Source organism: Ovis canadensis, chromosome 3 (assembly GCF_042477335.2).
Source record: "Ovis canadensis isolate MfBH-ARS-UI-01 breed Bighorn chromosome 3, ARS-UI_OviCan_v2, whole genome shotgun sequence".
NCBI lineage: Eukaryota > Metazoa > Chordata > Mammalia > Artiodactyla > Bovidae > Ovis > Ovis canadensis.
Window position 1 is genome coordinate 40,352,877 of NC_091247.1, and position 23,637 is coordinate 40,376,513.

At 39.6% G+C, this 23,637-nt stretch overlaps 1 long non-coding RNA gene and 1 other non-coding gene across 3 annotated transcripts in view; both read right to left on the bottom strand.

Moving 5' to 3' along the window:
• Positions 1–8,967: 8,967 nt before the first annotated feature.
• Positions 8,968–9,040, bottom strand: TRNAS-GGA (transfer RNA serine (anticodon GGA)). The gene has a single exon. It is a non-coding gene; the product is annotated as a tRNA-Ser (tRNA).
• A 2,846-nt stretch (positions 9,041–11,886) lies between these two features.
• LOC138436808 (uncharacterized) overlaps positions 11,887–23,637 on the bottom strand; it is a 93,583-nt gene continuing 81,832 nt past the window's right edge. For both annotated transcript variants that reach the window (XR_011255625.1, XR_011255626.1), the window contains 2 exons: positions 23,196–23,319; positions 11,887–13,414 (listed from right to left, as the gene is read on the bottom strand). This is a non-coding gene — a long non-coding RNA (uncharacterized lncRNA). The remainder of the gene's footprint in view (positions 13,415–23,195; positions 23,320–23,637) is intronic.

Here is a 23,637-nt window from a genome sequence, read left to right on the forward strand (position 1 = left end):
TTGGAATTGGAATGAAAACTGAACTTTTCCAGTCCTGCGGCCACTACGGAGTTTTCCAAATTTGCTGGCATATTGAGTGCAGCACTTTCACAGCATCATCTTCTAGGATTTGAAATAGCTCAACTGGAATTCCATCACCTCCACTGGCTTTGTTCATAGTGATGCTTTCTAAGGTCCACTTGACTTCACATTCCAGGATGTGTGGCTCTAGGTGAGTGATCACACCATTGTGTTATCTGGGCCGTGAAGATCTTTTCTGTATAGTTCTTCTGTGTATTCTTGCCACCTCTTCTTAATATCTTCTGCTTCTGTTAGGTCCTACCATTTCTGTCCTTTTTGAGCCCATCTTTGCAAGAAATGTTCCCTTGGTATCTTTAATTTTCTTGAAGAGATCTCTAGTCTTTCCCCTTCTATTGTTTTCCTCTATTTCTTTGCATTGATCACTGAGGAAGGCTTTCTTATCTCTCCTTGCTATTCTTTGGAACTCTGCATTCAAATGTGTATATCTTTCCTTTTCTCTTTTTTGCCTTTAGCGTCTCTTCTTATCCCAGGTATTTGTAAGGCCTCCTCAGACAGCCATTTTGGCTTTTTGTATTTTGTTTTCTTGGAGATGGTCTTGATCCCTGCCTCTTGTACAATGTCATGAACCTCTGTCTGTAGTTCTTCAGGCACTTTGTCTATCAAATCTAATCCCTTGAATCTATTTGTCACTTCCACTGTATAATCATAAGGGATTTGATTTAGATCATACCTGAATGGTCTAGTGGTTTTCCCTGCTTTCTTCAATTTCAGTCTGAACTTGGCAATAAAGAGTTCGTGATCTGAACCAAAGTCAGCTCTTGGTCTTGTTTTGTCAGCGTTCTCACAAAACGCGGTCCACTGGAGAAGGGAATGGCAAGCCATTTCAGTATTCTTGCCTTGAGAACCCCATGAACAGTATGAAAAGGCAAAAGATAGGACACTGAATGAATCAGTGGAGAAATAACTCCAGGAAGAATGAAGAGATGGAGCCAAAGCAAAAACAGCACTCATTTGTGGACATGACTGGTGATGGAAGTAAAGAGCTGATGCTGTAAAGAGCAATATTGCATAGGAACCTGGAATTTAGGTCCATGAATCAAGGCAAATTGGAAGTGATCAAACAGGAGATAGCAAGAGTGAACTTTGACATTTTAGGAATCAACAAACTAAAATGTACTGGAATGGGTGACTTTAACTCAGATGACCATTATATCTACTACTGTGGGCAGGAATCCCTCAGAAGAAATGGAGTAGCCATTATGGTCAACGAAAGAGTCCAAAATGCAGTACTTGGATGCAATCTCAAAATGCAGTCTCAAAAATGACAGAATGATCTCTGTTTGTTTCCAAGGAAAATCATTCAATATCAGGGTAATCCAAGTCTATGCCCTGACCAGTGATGCTGAAGAAGCTGAAGTTGAACAGTTCTATGAAGACCTACAAGACCTTCTAGAACTAACACCCCCCAAAGATATCCTTTTCATCATTTAGTATCATGTTAATAACACTCTATAAAATACTGATATTTCTCACCTTGATATTTTTTGTACACTTGTTCCTCTATGTGAACTTTAGATACAGCTTTTCAAGTTCCATTAAAAACACTATTGATGTTCTAAATGGCATTTCTCTGAGTTTATAAACTAAGTATGAGATAATTGATATTTTATGAAAGTTAGTTTTCCCATTCATCTGGAAAAGTTTTTTTAGTACTTCAGTAGACTAGTTTTCTTCTCAAGGTTTGTGCATCTCTTTATTTGGTTATTTCTAGCTATTTCATAGTTTTTGTTCCTCTGGAGACTTTGAGATTTCATTGTAATTTATATTAGTTCTTTTTTGGTCTACAAAGCTAATTTTTTTTTTAATGTTAATCTTGTAATTCGCTGCCTTACTGAACTTCCTTATTGTTCTCTGTGTTTTTTGATTTGATTTCTTTTCTTTAAAAAAAATAGCTAGGTCATCTGACAATAACGACTATTTTATCTCTTTTTTTCCAATACTTATTAATTTTATTCACCTTTCTTATCTAATTGCATTGATTTGAACTTCCAGAATAATGTTGTGTAGCATCTTTCTCCCCCACTCCAGTACTCTTGCCACGAAAATCCCATGGATGGAGGAGCCTGGTAGGCTGCAGACCATGGGGTCGCTAAGAGTCGGACACCACTGAGCGACTTCACTTTCATGCACTGGAGAAGGACATGGCAACCCACTCCAGTGTTCTTGCCTGGAGAATCCCAGGGATGGGGGAGCCTGGTGGGCTGCCGTCTATGGGGTCGCACAGAGTTGGACACGACTGAAGCGACTTAGCAGCAGCAGCAGCATCTTTCTCTGGTTTAAATTGTAATCAAATGCCTCTACTATTTCACACTGAAGTATGATGTTTTCTGTAACACCTTTTATCAAGTTAAGGAAATTTTATTTGCTCAGTAATATAGTAAGTTGCCATAGTAAATGTCCTAAATTTGAACCCTCATTGTAGTTCCTGAATAAGCCCTACATTTTAATGCCATTAAATTAGATGCCAAGCCCTACTTGGCAATTTTAAATGGTTTCTTAGTAAACAGAGGCCTAACTTTAAAATGATAATAGTAATAAACAGGAATTCAAATGTTTTCAACAAACATGCTGCCGCTGCTGCTAAGTCGCTTCAGTCATGTCCAACTCTGTGTGACCCCACAGATGGCAGCCCACCAGGCTCCCCGTCCCTGGGATTTTCCAGGCCAGAATACTGGAGTGGGTTGCCATTTCCTTCTTCAATGCATGAAACTGAAAAGTGAAAGTGAAGTCGCTCAGTCGTGTCCGACTCTTAGCGACCCCATGGACTGCAGCCCACCAGGCTTCTCCATCCATGGGATTTTCCAGGCAAGAGTACTGGAGTCGGGTGCCATTGCCTTCTCCCTCAACAAACATAGGAGGAGGCAAAAGCATGATAAGCATCTTGCCTTGTTTCAAGAGGAGCTTCAATGTATAAATTGTTTTTCAATCTTAAAAAATATTTAATTAAAACATTTTAAATACTTTGTTCAGCATACATTTAATCTTGAGAAAAGTGGAACTATAACGTGTTATTTCCAAACCAGTAGAGCAAAAAAGGAAACAAAAAACTTCTTTAATCAACAAAAGTAAAAGAAGAAGAAAAAAGAAAAACAGCACAATGATAGCTCATAGAAAAAAAGGTAACAGGAGTGAGGATGTTATCAAATAGCAGTAATCAAAATAAAGGTGGTTATATCAAAATAGTCTATTAAGTGTACTGACACTTAGATTGAGTTAGAGAATAAATTCCAGTTATTTGATGTATATAAAAGTTACACAAAATGACCACAGAAACATTGCAAACAAAGGATGGAAACAGTTATACCCCTCAACTATGACCAAAAAAAGACAGGTCAATATTAATTTCTAAGCAAATTAATTTCCAATTGAAAGCCATCTTTTTTCCCTCTTTCCTTTCTCTCTCCTTCCCTCTTTCTCATTCACCTTCCCTTCACTCTGTCAGCCATCAATTTCCATAGAATGTTTGACAATACTTCACGGCACTACGTATTTTTGGATAAGTGCACATAAACAGACACACTTGATAGCTTGGGTATATTTTCCTAGTGCAAATGAAACCCCTGTTTCTCTTGGGATCACTACAGTTCTGGTTGGAGGTGTTGGTGCTTCTTTTGGAATGAAGAACAGTTATGGGTCCCAGTGGACTAGACTTCCCTTTTAGGTCAACCAGTAGTTTGTCTTCAGATGAAGGTTACTATTTTCCCTTGAGGTAGCCCACAATATTTAGGAAATTGCTTTGTTCCAGCCCCAGTATCTACTCTGTGAATCTCCTGTGTCAAAATGCCCATGTTATGGAGCTGTACTTGAGGTCAAAGCCAGCATCTGGCACTTTACCTGGGCAGGAACACAGTTCTCCACACTCTCAGACAGGGCCCAGACCTAGCCCTAGTCTTTCTCTCCCTACTGCCTCTGATCATACAGTTGTTTACAGTTATTCCTTGGGGGACTTCTCACTTCCTTTCTGGAATTCTGAATTCTTCAGATCTGTTTCCACTTGCTCTTTCTAGAACATTCTCAAGGTTCTGACATGTTAGTGGCCACTCTCTTGGTTTTTCAGCTCTGCTAAAATGTATTTTGCTTGTGCACTTCTCAGTCACATCAATGGAATTTGGAGAATGTGACCAGGCAAACACTTTACTTCAGTCAGCCATTTGAAACCTTCATTTGATCTTCCTCACTCACTTAAATGTGTCTGAGATCATTTTCTGGGAAAACCATCTCCAGAATATTCTGCTTTGTAATAAAGGGTCAGACAGCTAAAGCTACAGTAGAAAACTCAATTATCCCCACCCACAAATTAAAATGGCCTTATTGTTCAGAAATACAAACAAAAGCATAAAAAGAAAATTAAAAAACTCTAAAATCCTAATACCAAACATATTCATGTTAATAATTTGATCTGAATAGTTTTGAGTTGTTTATATATACACAGATTTATTTTTCTCCATAAAATGAGGTTGTAGTCTTTAGTACAGCTAATATTTATCATGCAGTTGGTATATATCTCAGGCAGTTTGCTGAGATTTTTAAAATTATTTTTAATTATTTTATTTAGTCAATTTTCTCACTCTTCCTTTTAACAGCCCTTCACACTTGAGATTATTCATAGCTCCTCTTTTAATGCTCATTGAGGTCAGTAACTTGCCCACGTTCATCTAAGATCCCCACTTAAAAAAATTTCTTTTTTTGGCTATGTCACACAGCATTTGGGAAGCATTCAGAATCTTAGTTGCTTGACCAGGGATCAAACCTGTAACCCTTGCAGTGGAAATCCGAAGTCTTAACCTCTATACCACCAGGGGAGTCCCTTATTTAACACTTTTAAGCCCTACATTCTAGTACTACCATAGGTATATATCTTGTTTTATACCTGTTTTGGAAAACAAATCCATGGATTCCTTTTTATGTCAGTAAAAACGTATCTATATCAGAAATGATAATTCTAATTTATTTTTCCAGAATAAACAGTGCTGTATTGCAGACTATTCACCAAATTGTATCAAGCACTGATCAGGAGTCAGGCATTGTGTTGGGCACTGATGATAAGCCAGATGCATTCTCTGACAACACTGGGTTTTACATTCTAGTGTGTAAACACTGCACAATTACAAATGATGATACAAAAGACTCTTTAGTTACAAATGTGATCATATACCACTTAAATGTGGAATCTAAAAAAAAGGTGCAAATGATTTTGTTACATGATTAAAAAGATTTTATAGCAGTAATAAAAATTAAATAGTAAAGTTTATTTTACCGTACAAAAAGCTATTTATGATATGTGCATTTTATTTTTTATTTTTATTTTATTATTATTTTTTTAATATGTGCATTTTAAAAACATCTTTCAACTGACTTATGGTTGCATTTTACTGTAATCAGAAAAAATATTCCACATGACATTTTTTGAAATTTGTGATTTATCTTATGGATAAGAACATAATCTTGTTTTTCAAATGTTCTATGCACTCTTTACTATAGTTTTGGCTTATAGTATTATAATCATGACAATTTTGTCAGGTCTGCTAGGCATGTTATTAAAATCTTCCATATTGCTTATTGATTTTTTTGTATACAAAATTAATCAATGACCGATAAAGCTGTATTGAACGTTCTCACTATAATTCTGGATTTGTTTATTGGTCAAATAAAACTGTACTAGTATTTTTTTAAAAAGATATGTGAGAGATACAAGGCTCTAGTGTATGCTCAGCTTGAGAGCTTGTCTGACCTGGGAGGTTTGAGCAGCTATCTCTGGAGAACTGACATAGTGGAAAAAAGTTTTGCTATTGCTTGCTGGTTGTTTTGTTTTTTTTTTTTTTTTTTTTTTTGCCTCTATGGTTCAGTCTGTGAGATGGTGTTAAGTAGAATCCAACCCAAGAAACCTTTGAGAATGACATTAACCTAACGATGTTCTCACTAAGAATTCCTGGGATTAAGATCTTCTTGCTGTGCACAAATCATCTGAATGAATTAAACATGTAATTGAAAGGCTCATCGTGTGCTACTCGAATGCTTGGCTGTACTAGAAATAAAATGAAAATGAAATCATTTTCTCTTTCAAATAAATATTATATACTGTGGGATTCACTGGCTCCATTAGCACTATCCAATTGCACAGAGGCGATTATATTATTTATAACACATGCAGATACTAAGAGGCTCCTTCAACTTAAGGCTGATAAGCACTGTAGGATCATTTCCCTCCTTACTCAACTACCCAGAATTTCTTGTTGCTTTTCTCTAAAACCTATAGACTGGTGAATTTTTCCAAGACTCCAGAGCAGGCAGCTATTTTCAAAGGGTGTTTATTTGCTCAAAATAATCCAGCACCATCATGAGACTGGAATGAGAATTTCTTGTACTCTGGTTGGGTTATGATTTTGTTTGCTGGTTACCCTTCTTAAGCACTCAGGGTGTGTTATCAGCAAATAAAATGCCTGTCAAATTAGTCACTGACCCTGCAATATATTCTAAAAATCTGCAAAGGGAATCCAGTTTTATAAAGTCCATATTATCTTCCTCCACAATATGGAAAGAATTGATGATAAGATGGCCAACAAGCACATGAAAAAATGTTCAATATCACTAACTATTGGTAAAATGCAAAAAACAAACAGACCAAAACCACAGCTATAATGAGGTACCACCTCATACCAGTTAGAAAGGCCATCATCAAAAAGTTTACATATAACAAATGGTAGAGAGGGTATGAAGAAAAGGAAAACTCCTACACTATTGGTGGGAATGTAAGTTTTAACAAAGATTAAATTTTACATGAAACCTGAATTTCCAGCTTCTCTGGGGAAATCAGAAAATCTGGAGACACTGGGTCGGCCTCCTATAAGACTACATACAGTCTTATGTTTCTTCGTAGCATCTACCTTCTTCATGTGGGCCTTTGCTCTCAAGTGTAGAGTCCTCAGCCCTCCTGATTGCGTTACTGGCCTTCCTTCCTATCTGCTTACTGTGAGCATTTGTGTTTGTAGAATTGAGAGACAGATCATCTTATAGTCTGTTTTTGAATGTCAAAAGGTGCCTAAAAGTTATTGTTTCTTCCACTTTTATCTTCTAAAATTCAAGTTCAGTTTGCATTATTATAATCTATTTTGCATGTATAGCAATTATAGTAATGACTGGAATACCTTTTAAAGCTATAAAGTAATACAGTTTAAAATGAACATTAAATCCCAAATCTTATATTTAAGCATCCATCTGTCATGATAAAGATGGAAGAGAAGTCAGCTAACTGTTTAATTAGAGAAAAAAATTCTCTATCTTGCACTAAGCTTTGAAAAAGAAGGCTATCCTTCAATTGTGGACTTAATGCTGACTCTATTTAGGATTTACAAATGGATTTGTTTTGGAAGAGGATTCTTCTTTGCCAGAGCCCTTTCTGGAAGAGAATTTGGCTTTGGCATGAATCCATCCTTCTGTGGTTCCTGAGCTGAAACTCAGCTTTTTTTGTGTAGCCATAATAAATCATTTGATTTAGGAGAGCCATCAGTGAAAGTAGCTGCTATTTACTTTGCTAGCATTAGTAGAATACTAATGTGATGGCTTGGTAAGAGTCTGAAAAGGTAAGAGGAAGAGAAAAAGAATTTTCATATTTATTAAAGATTTAAAACTCAAACCAGAGCAGAATAACTTGTATCTATTTTCACTGACAGTCTGACAGAAGGAAATGTTTTAATTTTTTTTTTTTCACTCAAACTTTAGTATTAAAGAACAGGGGAAGTGATAACCAAGGAAAGCTGTGGAAACAGTCTAGAGATGTTTAATAAAATACCAAAATTTCTAGACAAGAGAAAGTCATTTCAACTTTGGAGTGAGGCAGAGATAGACGATAAGGAAGACAAGTGAAAACTTGAAGACCTTTTGAAATCGCCAATAGAACTTTAATCAGGGGCCACAGACCCATAGCAGAAGATCTTAACAAGATTAACTTGAAATTGTGTGTGTATTGTATGGTCATTACTTGTTACAGCTAATTGGTGCTTACTATTAGAACTGTGTTCTATCGATTAATGCAATCTTGACACTTAACCATGGCTCCAGATTATTTCTTTGGCCCTGTTCACTATGATGCAAATCACAAAAGAGGTTGTCCGCCTCAGAATAAATGCCACATAGCAATGCTTTAGCTTCTGACTTTTACATTTAGATTTTACATTTTAGGAGAACTGTTGAAGTCAATATGTGGTTACTTGCTGAGAGTGGTTCCAGCAAGGAACCATGGATGTTGATTATAATAATACTTTTGGTCATTAGAAATCAGCATTGAATGACTAAATCCACTAGGTATACTATCAATAACAGTCACAGAAAGTCATGGATAGACATGCAATGGCACAGATTCTGTCCATGAAACAAGCTTACCTTTTTCTTTTTTTAAACTTTTAATTTTTTTATTGGGATATAGCCAATTAACAATGCTGTGATATTTTCAGGCGAAAGGTGACGGGACTCATCCATGTATATACATGTATCCATTCTCTCCCCAAAATCCTCTCCCATCCTGGCTGCCACTTAACACTGAGCAGAGTTCCATGTGCTATACAATAGGTCCTTGTTGGTTATCCATTTTAAATATAAATCTAACAACAAAAGCCTGTCCCATTGTGGTGGATGCTGTGATGTACTTGTCTTCTTCAGGAATGAAAAGCTTCATTTTCTAGTCTGTGAGACCATTAATAGCAGAAAACCCCCAGTTGACAGCCCCCTCCTGGGTTTGTCTTGGTGGCTACTACTACACCCAAAGTGAAGTCGCCCAGTCGTGTCCGACTCTTTGCGACCCCATGGACTGTAGCCTACCAGGCTCCTCCCTCCATGGGATTCTCCAGGCAAGAGTACTGGAGTGGGTTGCCATTTCCTTCTCCAGGGGATCTTCCCAACCCGGGGATTGAACCCGGGTCTCCCGCATTCCAGGCAGACGCTTTAACCTCTGAGCCACTGGGGAAGCCCACTATATCCAAACTACACCCAAAGTTACCATCCTTCCAGGGGCTACACAGATCATATCCAATATCATATCCATGCTATCCATCAAAGTCAGTATATAGAAAATTCTCCAAAACCACCTTCATTCTTGAGACTAACTGCAGAGTTTGGGCATCTCTAAGAACACTCTCAAGTTTAACAATTCACTAGAAGGGCTCACAGAACTCCTTGAAAGCTATTATGATCACGGTTACAGTTTATTAGAGTGAAAGGATACAGATTAAAATCATTCAGGATAGAGAATCATGGACAAAGTCCAGGAAAGTGCCATGTATGAAGTTCCCAATCACCCTCTCAATGGAATTGCAGACAGCACTAAGTTCCCTAGCAACCATATTCGACAAAGCACATGGAGTACTGCCAGACAGGTAAGCGTACCTGAGCCTTTGTGTTCAGAGTTTTTATTTGGGACTCCATAACATAGATGTGGTTGACTGCCTACACGGCTGGCATCAGTCTCCAGGTCCTTTTGAGATCAAACTGATACCTTTTGACCCAAAAAACCTACCATAAATCACATTGTGAGACCATCTGCTGTGGCCTAAGGCTCTCAGGTAAACAAAAACTTTTATCAGGCATGACATTCCAAGGGCTTAGTTATGACCTTCCAGGAACCGAGGACAAAGGCAAGATTTCTCTTTGAACCAGGTTAATTTTTTTTTTCTACCACACAAGACATAAAGACCCCCTTCCTCAATTTGGGACAGTTTTGAAGGTTCATACTAGTTTCAGATCTCATGAGTTGGGCGAGTTGAATCCTCCTTTGAGACTGCAGTGCAGCACAACTTGTCCCTCTACCCAATCCCGTTTTCCTCTCTTTCCTTCCATAGTTAAGTTGAGGATCAGTTCTTAATAATTCATTAACATGCTATTCTCCACCTCAGGATCCACTTCAAAGGGAACCCAACTTGCAACAGTTGCCGTCACAAGTGGTCAAGAAAGCAGATGCTGAAGTGAGATTTTAGAGCTAGATCTCTGGCTGCCCTGTTGCTGTTTAGTTGCTAAGCTGTGTCCAGCTCTTTGTGACCCCATGGACTATAGCCCGCCAGGCTCCTCTATCCATGGGATTTCTCAAGGAAGAATGCTAGAGTGGGTTGCCATATCATTCTTCAGGGGATCTTCCCAGCCCAGGGATCAAACCCATGTCTCCTGTTTGGCAGGTGGATTCTTTACTACTGAGCCACCTGGAAAGCCCAAATGGCAGGAGGGTGCCCTCTTCACCCAGATCCTAACAAAAAGCCCATCACCAGTAGAAGGTAGAGAACAAATAATCCCTGGCGCAAATAACGACATAGCAGTTCCATAGTTAAAACTTTGACAGTGAATTAGAATTATATCCTGGTGGAAAAGAATGCAGTTATGGACTTCCCTGTCAGTCCAGTGGTTAAGAATCATCACTTCCATAGCAGGGGAAGTGAGTTCAATCCCTGGTCAGGGAAATAAGATCTCATGTGCCACAAGGCACGACTGAAAAAAGAAAAAAATAAAAAAGAAGAATGTGGTTACCAGATATGATCTGATCAATCAGGTGGTGCAAATTACTGGGGTATTAATAACTATAAGAAGATAGAATTGTGTGGCTATTGTTAACTGCTGCTCTGGGAAAATATAAGAAGAAGCAAGTGATTAATCAGCAATTAAAAGCTAAGTAGGAAATCTAGAGGGCCTTCTTGGTATCATACAGAAAGATTTTACCCTCTTTCAGGAGTAAGTGAAGGTAGGCAGCATTAGGATGACCAACTATCCTAGTTTACTTGGGACTTAGGAGGTTCCCAATATGCGGGGATATTCAGTTTTCAAACCAGGAAAGCCCAGGCAGACTGGGAGAAATTGGCCATTCCAAGTGATACAGAAAATAGGCACTGGCAGAAATCAGTGCCACTCTTCAAGACCTACGGAGAAGGCAATGGCACCCCACTCCAATACTCTTGCCTGCAAAATCCCACGGACGGAGGAGCCTGGTGGGCTGCAGTCCACAGGGTCGCTAAGAGTCAGACACGACTGAGCGACTTCACTTTAAATTTTCACTTTTATGCATTGGAGAAGGCAATGGCAACCCACTCCAGTGTTCTTGCCTGAAGAATCCCAGGGACGGGGGAGCCTGGTGGGCTGCCATCTATGGGGTCGCACAGAATCGGACACGACTGAAGCGACTTAGCAACAGCAGCAGCAGATTCAAGACCTAAAGATGCAGGATGATCCCCATCATATTCCTGTTGTATTCATCAGACTGACTCCTGGAAAATCCTGATGGATGATAGTAGACTATTGGAAACTCACCCAAATAGCAGCTACAATTGCTACTGTGGTATTTTTTGTCGAAGCCAATTGACACAAGCTTGGATACATGGTATGAAGTCATTTACCTGGCAAATTCATTCTTTTCCATTCCTCTTGCAAAGAAGAGGATCAAAACCAGTTGATATTCACTTTCAGTGGACAACAGTGTGCATCTGCAGTCTCACCCTGGAACTATGTTAACTCCTCCAGTCTCTGACTTAGTATAGTCAAAAGAGACCTGGGCTGTTTGGTGGAAAGCGTATTGATTAATGTGTGTTCAATCTACCCTGTTTAGCTGAAAGTCAGATCGTTTTTCTAATAGAGCTGTGGGAAGAGGAAACAGCTGCCTCCCGAGGAATGGGAATTTCCTTCACTGGGAGAGTCCTGGCATGAACCAGGTGCTTCTTGTCACGGCCATTGCAGAAAGGAGCCATGTTTCTGATGGAGAGAGTTGGAACTGTCAACCATAATATCATCCGATTTGGAAACAGGGTGAAGAAGACTCAAGTTGGTGACACTGGGATGTAAACCTTGGAAAAATACCTTCAGGTGTTTATTTTTAAGCAGAAGCCAAGAAGTACCCAAGTCCCCATCATCTAATGGCATGAACTTAAACAGAGTGGAGAAGGTATGTCTGCAGAAAAAGAGTTCATTCTTGGAAGTCTACTTTGAGAACATTTCAGCCTCTTCAGGTTATCTCTTGGTGAATGCTGTTCATAACCTAAGGTCATCTGGGCTTTATCTCTTATTCCAGTCACTCCTGTGGTGACCAGGTCAGTAAAGGTTTCCAGCAGCGTCATGGGTACAACTCTCAGGCCAGTGCTATGCTCCTCATTGTTCCTTTTCCTCTGCTGCAGTGTGGAGGTCCTTCAGGAATTGCTTGGCTCTCAAGCATGTGGATGGGACAGCTCTAGACCAATGGGCAATAGGAGCTGGAGGAGCAATGCTTTATCTCTTCCCCCTTGGTGGACAACATGGGCATCACACATGATCCCACACCCAGTCTTATATAACAGGGGCCAACTCAATAATGCATCCTTGTGTTGGCTCTTTCCTGTTCTTTCTTCCTTTCTGCTTGCTTCCAACTTCTGCCTCTTGAGGTCACACCTCTGGCTAAATAACTTGCATGCGAGTGTTTGTCTCAGGCTCTGCTCTTGGGGAAATGAGCCTATATTCTGTAACATGATAAGGCGTGTGTTATCTACCTAGTCAGATGTTACTTAGAACTATATTGTTAGCATGCAGTCTCCACAGTGTGAGTGTGTCCTTCTGTGTTCTCACTTGTTTTCTAAGCTACAAAAAACAAGGCAAAGGAGGTCAAGTTTTATTTTGAACAAGACAGACATTTGAGGAATAGCAGCAGTGAACATTCTTTGGATTGGTCCTTATCGGTCAAGCACTGTTGTAAGTGGTTTATATGCATGATTTTACTTACTTTTTCACTAAATCCTGTGGGGAAGGCACTATTATTGTTTCTACTCAGAGAAACTGAGGCTGAGGGAATGTTATCAACTTTCTTTAAGTAGCTTGGCTGGAGAGTAGTGAAGCTGGGAGGACATCTGATTCCATTGTCTGATGTCAGAGCAGAACTCTTAAATATGAGAAACCCTAGATGCAAATCAATATTAGGCCTTGTGGGGGTGATGAATGGGGTTTGATTGCCAACATTTAATGGGCAAGTATTAGCACAGGATTGTGTACCAAGCTGATTTTTCTCAGGAGCCTGGAGAGAGTTGCTAGGCTCTGGCAGCAGAGATAGAATTTTTCATTCTCCAGGCAGGTGAGGGTCAGCAAAATGGGGCCATTTGACCTTTTATCTGGCTTTATCTGATTGCTGGAAAAGGCTGAACACGGTGATATTTATTTACGGTTATATATAATGTTTATGATTATTTATGATATTTGTAAATAGATGGCTCTGCCTGGTAATTTATGGCTGTTTCTTGTGCTTTTCATCATAGAGACGGCCTTAAAAATAATTTCAGTTTGTCATTAGAGGACAAATGGATGGTGTTTGCTATGTCAGTCTTCAAGTAGAAGCGGCTGGTGACACCTGGGAAAGAAAACAAATAGGATTAGGTAATTTACAAAAGTGCTTCATTTTTCAAAACCTTCTCACTTTCCTCACTTCTTTGTGTTATACCAAAATAGAATGTTTGTCTTAATTAGAAGAAACAGGTCATGACTCTGAAGGCAAACAGATCCCTTATTCTTCAAGAAATGCTCTAATCCTCCAGCCTGAGGTCAGGCTGTGTGGATAAGGGGTGCACTGGGGGAGGGGACTTTTTAAAAAACAACAACTACTGCTGAGCAAATATTTCCTTCTCCCCTTGACAATCAGCTTCCAAAGCAACCCACAAATGTCTTGCTGGAGAGTATACACGGAATCCAGACCCCAGGCCCTGTCCTGGTACACCTGCTCAAGCTGAAGTATTTTAGGTTCCTGTGATGACAGCAGTCATCCACGCCATATCTGTTCCCTGGAATGGGGCTCACCCAAACAAGTGAAGGTGGGGGTTCCTTGCAACTGACTTTTGTAAAACATACAGTTATTCATACATTCTCAAGTTTGTATTAGGCATGTAAAATTTTGTCACATGGCATGGAGTTATTTGCATGAACCAACTTTATTCGTTTCCTGGGACTCTGGCCCCAAATGAGAACCACAGTGACAAGAACTATAACTTATGAGCTCTGTGTCCTTGCTCAGCTTAAGGAGGCTTTCTGAGCATGTACTAGAGTGACAGGTGATTGAAAGATGAGCCAGATAGAGGCCATGCCTTCCAGAAGCTCACAGACTAATGGAGGAGCGTGTCAACAAATATACCCCAAATAACTAAAGCCTGAGATAGAAAGAGTCAAATTTCATCACAGGTAGATTGCTAGAGGAGCTTAAGAAGGAGCTTATTTCCAACTTAAGGATCCAGGAAGGCTTTGTTGAATCCTTTGGATTTAACTTGAAGGGAGGATTGTATTTGAACACGCAGAGGTTGGGCTGGGAAGAATTTTCCAGAGGAAGGGTACAGTCTGCGCAAAAGCAGAAGTGAGCAAACATCAGTGTATGTGTGGACAGCAGTCTGAGAGCAGTGCAGAGTCCAAGGAAATGGGGAAAGAGAGCGCAGGGATTGATTTGCCCATTGGATGAGGGATAGTTGAGGAGCCGTGTGGATAAATTAATCCTTTGAGAGCTGGAGCTGTGAACTGTCCAAGGTCACATGGCTAGCAGTTGGCAGTAGGGTGGATTTCAGTCCCAATCTCTTGGTTCTTAGTTTATTAAGATTTTTCTTCCTCTCTTTAGATTACAAAGGGTTTCTAAACTTTGCTTTTCTACCAGCTTTGTGAATAGGTTTACTCTTGCTTTTCTTCTACCCTCTCTTATCCATTAGGCTACCAGCAGGTCTGAGCCAGTAAGGCTTTGGGAATAGGCATATGTCTGTGTCTGGAGGTATGTGTGTGTGAGAGAGGATTTGCGTACGTGCACCTCTGCTTGATGTCTCTGTACTGAGGCCAACTGTGAATCACCTTTGGAATTTTGTTAAGTCAACTTGACATGGGCAAAAAGCCAGCGCAAAGAATTTTACTTTGCCCTAAAGTGTTTTTATTTCTGGGTCTAGCTGGAGATCAGGAAATGGGGAGTGTTTCATTGACTAGGAAAGCCCTTTTTTGGGTGTTGGCTGTGTACTACTTTAGAGGAGAGATACAGACAGAGAATGAAGAGACCTTAGAGGTCACCTGGTGTAAAGCTTTCCATGACAGCATGTGGCTTCCTCACGCAGGCTGGGATGTGCTTCTCGGGGCTAGTCCGTTGGTCAATAAATAGCGATTGAGAGCTTAGTATTTGCCAGACAGGCATGTGGCGAGGAGAGAGTGAGGCCGAACTAGCCAAATGCCTAGCAAAGTGGAGACACTCAGTTCAGAAGTGGTAGTTTCTGTGTGGAGGGTGCTTCTGGAGGCTGAGAACCTTGGTGTTCAAGAATATTTGGGTTGGAGAGGGTCGGTTTCCCAGGACTTCAGCTCTGAAGATTCCCTTCTCTCTCAAAGCCCAGGTTTTCAGCTGATACCATCGTTCTTTTACAAATTTAGCACCCCAAAAAACAGCTGGAATTGCTCCAAAACCCAGAGCCAATTTTTAATTTTTCTGTTAAACCTTTTCTGTGTTTTGAAAATTTTCCTTTGGTGATTATTTTAAATGGAATCACTACTTCTTTTTCTTTTTTAAATTGGTTTTGAATTTAACATTTCTTTTAGTTTCCCAGTTTATCTGTTCAGTTCAGTTCAGTCACTCAGTCATGTTCAGCTCTTTGCAACCCCATGAACTGCAGCATGCCAGGCCTCCCTGTCCATCACCAACTCCCAGAGTTTACCCAAACTCATGTCCATTAAGTTGGTGATGCCATCTAACCATCTCATCCTTTGTTGACCGCTTCTCCTCCTGCCCTCAATCTTTCCCAACATCAGGGTCTTTTCACATGAGTCAGCTCTTCACATCAGGTGGCCAAAATATTGGAGTTTCAGCTTCAACATCAGTCCTTCCAATGAACACCCAGGACTGATTTCCTTTAGGATGGACTGGTTGGCTCTGTTACAAAGTACCGAATAGTGAGTGGTTTAAAATGACAGAAATTTATTTTCTCACAGTTCTGGAAGCTTAAAGGGCCATGTCTCTTCCTTGCTTAAATACAGCTTCTGGAGGTTGTTGACAATCCATGAGATTCCTTGGTTTGTAGGTACATCACCCAAATATTTGCTTTCTTATCACATGGCCTTTTCCCCTGTGTATCTCTGTGGTCACATGGCTATCTTATTAATACAAGAATTCCAGTCATTGGATTTAGGACTCACCCCAATCCAGTCTGAACTCATTTTAACAGAACTAGTTATTTTTGCAAAGACTCTATTTCCAAATAAGGTTGCTTTCTGAGGTCGCACATAGATATCAATTGAAGGGGACATTCTTTAACCTATTTCAGTATTCATAAAGGGATTTTGAGAAAGAAAGAAGGGTCATAGTAGATGACGAATTCACATTATTGTTTTTCTTCTGATTTTTATCTCTCTGAACTCTAGATTTCCTGAGGTGGCTGTAAAGCTAGGCTCTAAAGAGTTAGGGAGTTGGTGGTATAAGATCACTGGCATGTAGGGAATGGGGCCAGGAGGGCAGGTGTCCAGGATGGGCAGTGACATTGACTAGTTGGTTTTGACCAAACTTCAGTGATTCACTATGGTTCATTTACCCCTGTCCAGAAGGAGTTAAACAAGAGTTCTGGCATGGCTCTGATCATTTATGACTCATGTACATTCAAACAAATCAGAAAATCTCTCTGAGCCTATTTCCCCGCTTGTGACTTAGGAATAACAATACTTGCCTGTCCTACCTGTGGAGGGTGTGGTAAAGATTGAGAGAAGGGAAGCATGAGCGGTCCTTGCCTGCTTGCTGATGATCACCTCTATGCATCTAAAGTCAGTGTGACCTTTCAAAAACATACTTCAGATCCTTTTACTTCCTTCTTTTAAACCGTTTAATTGCTCCTTCATATTTAGGATAAAGCCCAGACTTGTCAACATAGCTTAAAAGCCCTGTAGAATCTGGCCCCAACATACATTTTCAGAGCCAGACTTCTTCAGAAGTTCTACCTCTTCCCAATTACCCTCCTCTGACTATTCTAGCCCACACCTGAGAGCTCACTTATATCAGTACTTGATTACAATTTGTCTTGAATTATTCTTTGATTCTTTCTTGTAGGAAAATCTAATCAAGTGAAATATATCGAAGCACAGCCAATGAAAGCAGCAAGCTCTAGTTGGGAAGTGTCACTTGATCAGCTCTTATTTTGGTCTCGCATCCCTTGCTCTTTCTCTTCATAAGCTTGACCTTGTGGAACACTGCCGGAAAACCATTTCATGGACTTCAATTCAAAATGGCACAAGTGTTCTCCCTTTCTCAGACAGCATTACAATTATGTAAAGAATTAAAAAACTAAAATGTATAAAAACTAACAGAATAAGTGTATAAGGGAGTAGTGATGGTTCATAAATCTCAACAAATCTCTAAAAGGCAGAAAACATTTTGAGACTTGACTAGTAAAACAGACAGAATAAAGTTTAGCATGCTAACATGTATTTGGATTTTAGTAAAAGGAAAACATCCATTGCCCCCCAAAATTATAGGGTGGCTCTGTCCTTGAAGGTAGCATTCATGTCAGTAGGATTAAAAATGGAAGACAAGTTAGAGCTCCATGCAACTGTTGATCTCACTCCTGCCATCTTCCCTGTGCAACTCAGAATAGCCCCTTTTCTCAAGATGAACATTCTCTAAAGAAACTGAACAGTCTTTGGAAGAGGACTAATGTGAGGATTACTGCCCTAGGTCAAAGCTCTCTTCATTATGGAATTGAGGAGTCTCCAGATGTAATGGCATGTTCCCCACTGGTTCAAGTAAAGCAAAACCTGCTGGTTGATAAGCCAAACCTTATTCACAGACCTGGTCAGCTGTTCTATTATTTCCTTCTTAAACATGAAAAGATACTGGATGATTACCAAAGTCTTGAGCAAAGCCAGTAACTTGAAAGGGAATGGCTAAGAGAAACAACAAGAAATAGAAATACTTCAAGGGACAGAGAAGAACTTAAAAAATTAGCTTCTTCACAGGCATTTGAGAAACTTTGGTACTCATAAAACAAAAGAGAATGTTATAAAAAGGAAAAAAGAGATAAAACAAGAAAGAGCTCGTGAAACATAAATGATGATTGCCAACAAAATTAACTATATATATAAAGATATATGTAGATGTAAAATTGGAAGGGGGAATGAAGGAAATCTCTAAGAACTTAGAGTATGAAAATGAAAAAGAGAAAGAAAGAAAGAAAGGGAGGAGAGAAAGAAATAATTAGAAAGAGAATGAAAACTTAGGAGGATTCATATAGGAGTAGTATCCTCTGAATAATACACTGGCTTTAATAGGGGTTTCTGAATTTACAGAGGAAACCAGATAAGAAGAAATTATTAAATAAATAAGAAAAGAAAATTACCCAGAACAGGAGAAAGATGCATCTTCAGATTAAAATGACCTTCTAAGCATTGAGTGCAATAAATAGAAAAAGATCCTCATCAAGACAAATAATCATAAAATTTTGTTTTATTGGAAATAAAGATAGGGTCTTAAAAGTTTCCTGAGAGGAAAAGCAGGCAATTCAGAAAGGAACAAATCAGGGTCTTAGTTTGTTCTTGCTAAGTCACTTCAGCTGTGTCTGACTCTTCACAACCCTGTGGACTGTAGCCCACCAGGTTCCTCTGTCCATGGGATTTTCCAGGCAAGAACACTAGAGTGGGTTGCTGTGCCCTCCTCCAGGGAATCTTCTCAACCCAGGGATTGAACTCATGTCTCTTACATCTACCTGAGTTGGCAGGGAGGTTCTTTACCACTAGTGCCTCTTGGGAAGCCCATTGTTCATGCTACTATAACAAAATGCAAGAAACTAGTGTGGCTTATAAAAACAAACATGTATTACTCACAGTTTTAGAGGCTGGAAGCCCAAGATCAAGGGGCTGGTATAGACACATTTGGTGAGACCCTCTTCCTGGCTCATAGTTGGCCCCTACTCATTGTATTTCCAAAGTGGTGGTAGGGGGCTAAATGCACTAATTCTATTCATTAGGGTTCCAACCCTCATGACTGAAGCAACTCCAAAGTCTCCACCTCCAAATGATATCACATTGGGCATTCTAATTTCAATATATGAATTTGAGGGAGACACAAACATTTAGACCACAGCAATTGATCTAACATTAAATTCTTAATAACAGCACTGAGTGCTAGAAGATTTTAAGCAATTCTTTGAAAGTTCTGAGTAAACATGGCTTTTGCTCTAAAATTCTATACCTAGCTAATCTATAAATCAAGTTTGAGGTCAGAATAAAAATCATTTTTTTCAAGGGCTCAGAAAGATTATGATCATGCCTGCTGCATTAGGAACTATTAGAGAATATGTTTTAGAAAAAAAAGTGGAGAGGGGAGTTTGGGAAAGAATGGATTCATGTATATGTATGGCTGAGTCCCTTTGCTGTCCACCTGAAACTATCACAACAGTGTTAATCTGTTATACTCCAAAAGTTAACAAGAAAAAAAAAATCAAAAGGTATGAACCAAGAAAGAGGAAGCTATGGGAAACAAAGGCCCCAAGCTAGAACAGCAACAAACAAAAATCCCATCCTGAAGTTGGGTCTCAAATCTCAGGAGAAACTAGTCCTGATGGGAGACCAAAGACGGGATGCTGTGAAAGAGATCATGGCCGTGTGGCGGACAGGGGGTCTTATAGGATGAATTGTATACTGAGAACTTTGAAAATCGTGAGGTTGTTATAATACTGCAGAAAATAAGAAGAAGGAAAAATGAATCAGAGACTTCAGGGAAACAATTATAACACAAGTGTACAAGGAAGTCTAGGTCCAAATATAAAGCCAGCACACCCGAGGCATGATTTTGACCAACTGATGGAATGTGAAGAGAAGAATTCTTTTGAATAGGTGCCAGAAATATTATGTTATTTTCATGTTTTTCAACTTTTAATATTTACTCATATAAATCATGAAGGACTTAACTGGTTTCAAACAGAATATAAATATTATGTATCTTGATAATATAAGCATTACAGGTATAGGTGACAGAGGCTGGGGAGTGGAAGAGAGAAAGAAGGAAATAGCTGTGAATAGTTGATGGGACAAGGAGTGGGCTTTAATCTGCCACTTGAAATGCCTGATGTTGAGAGGAAGAATTGAAAATGGGAGTGTAACTAAATTGGGGTGGGTGGAGAGGAAGCAAGGTAGAGGTGATGGAGGCGAGTTAAATTTTTATCCATCATGGTGGAAGTCAGTAGATAATGTCTAAGTATAATAAATCAAGAAATAGAGCTATATATCTATTATAGAGAGATTGGAAGTAACCACTGCTGCTGCTGCTGCTGCTGCTGCTAAGTCACTTCAGTCGTGTCCGACTCTGTGTGACCCCATAGACGGCAGCCCACGAGGCTCCTCTGTCCCTGGGATTCTCCAGGCAAGAATACTGGAGTGGGTTGCCATTTCCTTCTCCAATGCATGAAAGTACTAGAAGAAATAAAAATAGAAATGATTAAAAGTGCTTGCTTCTGGGAAGAAGGAATGGGTGGGGCACAGGAGAGGGTCACCAATTTTCAATGTAAGTCATTTCATATAGTATTTGATTTTTTTAAGCCATATACACATATTACTTACACTGCATTAAAAAACGACATATATACACACAAGGAAAACTGCTGGATGACCTTTGAAACTTGCTTTTAGCCCTCAATTTCAATTATAATTAGCTGAAATTTCAGCTCAGCTGAATATAACTGTAATTAAAAATCTCAACTGCCTAATGGCAGACAATTAGCTGGAGCTGTCAGGAGCCAAAAAGAATGATGGGCAGCTTGAAGATTTTGCTGTAAGGCTTGGCAGCAAACTGCCAAGGATTCCCGCTCCCTGATTCTGCCTTCTTGTCTTCTAATCCCAAGGAGACAGCAGGATTTATGGCAGAATCCTTGGCTTTAGACTTCACTGAAGACCTCTTTCAGGTCTTGGCTTCACCACTTATTGCCGATGAGACCTTGGACAAATTATTTAACCTTTCTGGTATTTTGTCAGTGGCAAAATGGGGATAACACCTGCCTTGAGGTATAATAATAAAGATTGAATAAAATAAATAGGTGATGATCACAGCACAGTGCCTGAGACACTGTAGCTATTCGGTAAGTGGCAGCTATTAGAGAGAAACAACACTTTATATGGTTAAAACACTATTCTGGAAAAATATAGGGCCTTTCCACTTGACAGAATTTGAAACATTGATGTGAAGTCTTCTGTTCTAGCCTTTGGAATCCGCTTGTTAGGAATAGCTAATAGGCAACACCTATGTTACCACTCTCACCCATGGCAGATATAGCTCATTGATCTCAGTATTCATTTTTTTTTTAAATTGAAGAATTAGGTGATTTACAATGTTTTGTTAGTTTCAGGTGTACAGCAAAGTGATTCAGTTATACATATATATGCATATACCTGTATTTTTTTTAATTGAAGTGTAATTGATTTATAATGTGTTAGTTTCAGATATATAGCAAAGTGATTTAGTGACATATATGTACATGTACATATATTAATATTAATATATGTGTACATATATGCATTCTTTCTCAGATTCTTTTCCATTTTAGGTTATTATAAGATATTGAATAATTAAATATGGTTCCCTGTGCTATATAGTAGGTCCTTGTTTTTTATCTGTTAATCTCAGTATTCTCATTTGCTAGATTTGAATGTGGCTGAAGGATCTTTTTCAGTATAACTTTGAAGATAACTGTTAAGAATTAATCAAAATTGGAACTTGGAGTAAAAATCTATTTTTTTTCTTTTTGTCTCTGACTAGGTAGATAACAGATCTATTAAGATGACCAGTTATCTTTTTTATTTTTATACAATTTTAAAGGCTACTTTCCATTTATAGTTATTACAAAATATAGGCTATATTCCCCATGTTGTAGAATACACCCCTGTAACGTATCATACCCCAATACTTTGTACCTCCCATTCCCTTACCCTTACGTTGCCTCCCAACCCTACCCACTGGTAACCACTAGTTTGCTGTCTATATCTGTGAGTCAGCTTCTTTTTTTGTTATATTCACCAATTCTTTGTGTTTTTTTAGATTCCACATGTAGTGATATCATAAAGTATTTGCCTCTCTCTATCTGACTTATCTCACTAGCACAATGCCCTACAAGCCCAAATATGTGTGTGTGTGTATATATATATATACACACACATGTATGTCATTTCCTACATATCTTAGGTCAATTCCATATCCTGGTTACTGTAAAGCTATGAACATTGGGGTGCATGTATCTTTTTGAATTAGTGTTTTTTCCCGGTATATAGCCAGGAGTGAAATTGCTGAGATCAGTCATCTTGATGGCTGGGTGTCCATATGCTCACATGCAGGCAACAACATGAATGAGTTTTCTCTGTTGATATACAGTGATTCCCCCCACTGGTGCGTGGAGCTTCATGGACAGGGTTGGTGTAGAAGGGCTTCAGTGACCCTATGGAAACTAGTATGTTTATCTAAAAGTTCATCATTAGCAGAGTAGGAACCTTGGGGGGATGAGGATAAAGTCCTGATGATTGTAGGAACATTATGGAATTGTTTGGGCTACAAGGGGATACATCACGGGTATGTTCTCAAATGCACTTGATTTCAATGACTGCAACTTTCAGAAACCAACCAAATTCTTAGTTCTATTAACTATTTTATTACTGGTTTGTCAAATGTCTGTGAATTTCTTTGCTGGGCTGCTTGTTTTCCATGCACTCTTCCCTCCAGGATACTACCTACTGAAGGGGTGGACCAAGCCCTTTAAAGTAGCTGATCCTTGAGTCTATGGAGTAATTTCCCATTCACCCACCCATGATAGCTTCTAAAGCATCATACCCAGTGTACAGATGCATAATTCCATAAGATTCCATGCAGGGGAGAGAGGGTAGAGGAGGGGGACCTATGGGTGGTGGACTGCTGGAATCTGTTGGAACGAGTCAAAGGTGCTGTTCCTGAGGTTAGAAGAAGGCATGATTTTGAACTCATAAGAGGATGAGAGCTTTGGGCTTGGGATAGTTGTCCTTCCCCTGGTGTTTATTTAAATATTATGTAATGGCTGCCTGGGCTTCCCTGGTAGCTCACATGGTAAAGCGTCTGCCTACAATGTGGTAGACCTGGGTTGGGAAGATCCCCTGGAGAAGGAAATGGCAACCCACTTCAGTATTCATACCTGGAAAATCCCATGGACCGAGGGGCCTGGTAGGCTACAGTCCATGGGGTCGCAAAGAGTTGGAGACGACTGAGCGACTTCACTTTCACTTTCAATTTCAATGGCTGCCTCCTCTATGCTTTCTCTGAGAGAAAAACAAACAAAATCCAAAGTCAGCCCCTGAACACTGTGACATTAGAACCAGAGAGATTCTTCAGAGGAGCAGATTTGATCTGTTACAGACAGATCTGAAGCAAAGTGCACCCCGCCCCCCAGCGCCCCCATCCCTTGCACACATGCCTGCCTGGTTGGCACAAAGCCATACATTGGTGTGTGGTTCTCTTTTGCGCATCTACTCATTCCTGGCTTTCAGATGGACTGCTCTCCAAAAAGGAAACAACTTGCAAGAGGAAACACACCCACACCATTCCTGTTGGGGCGGGAGGGATGTGTGTGGGTGGAG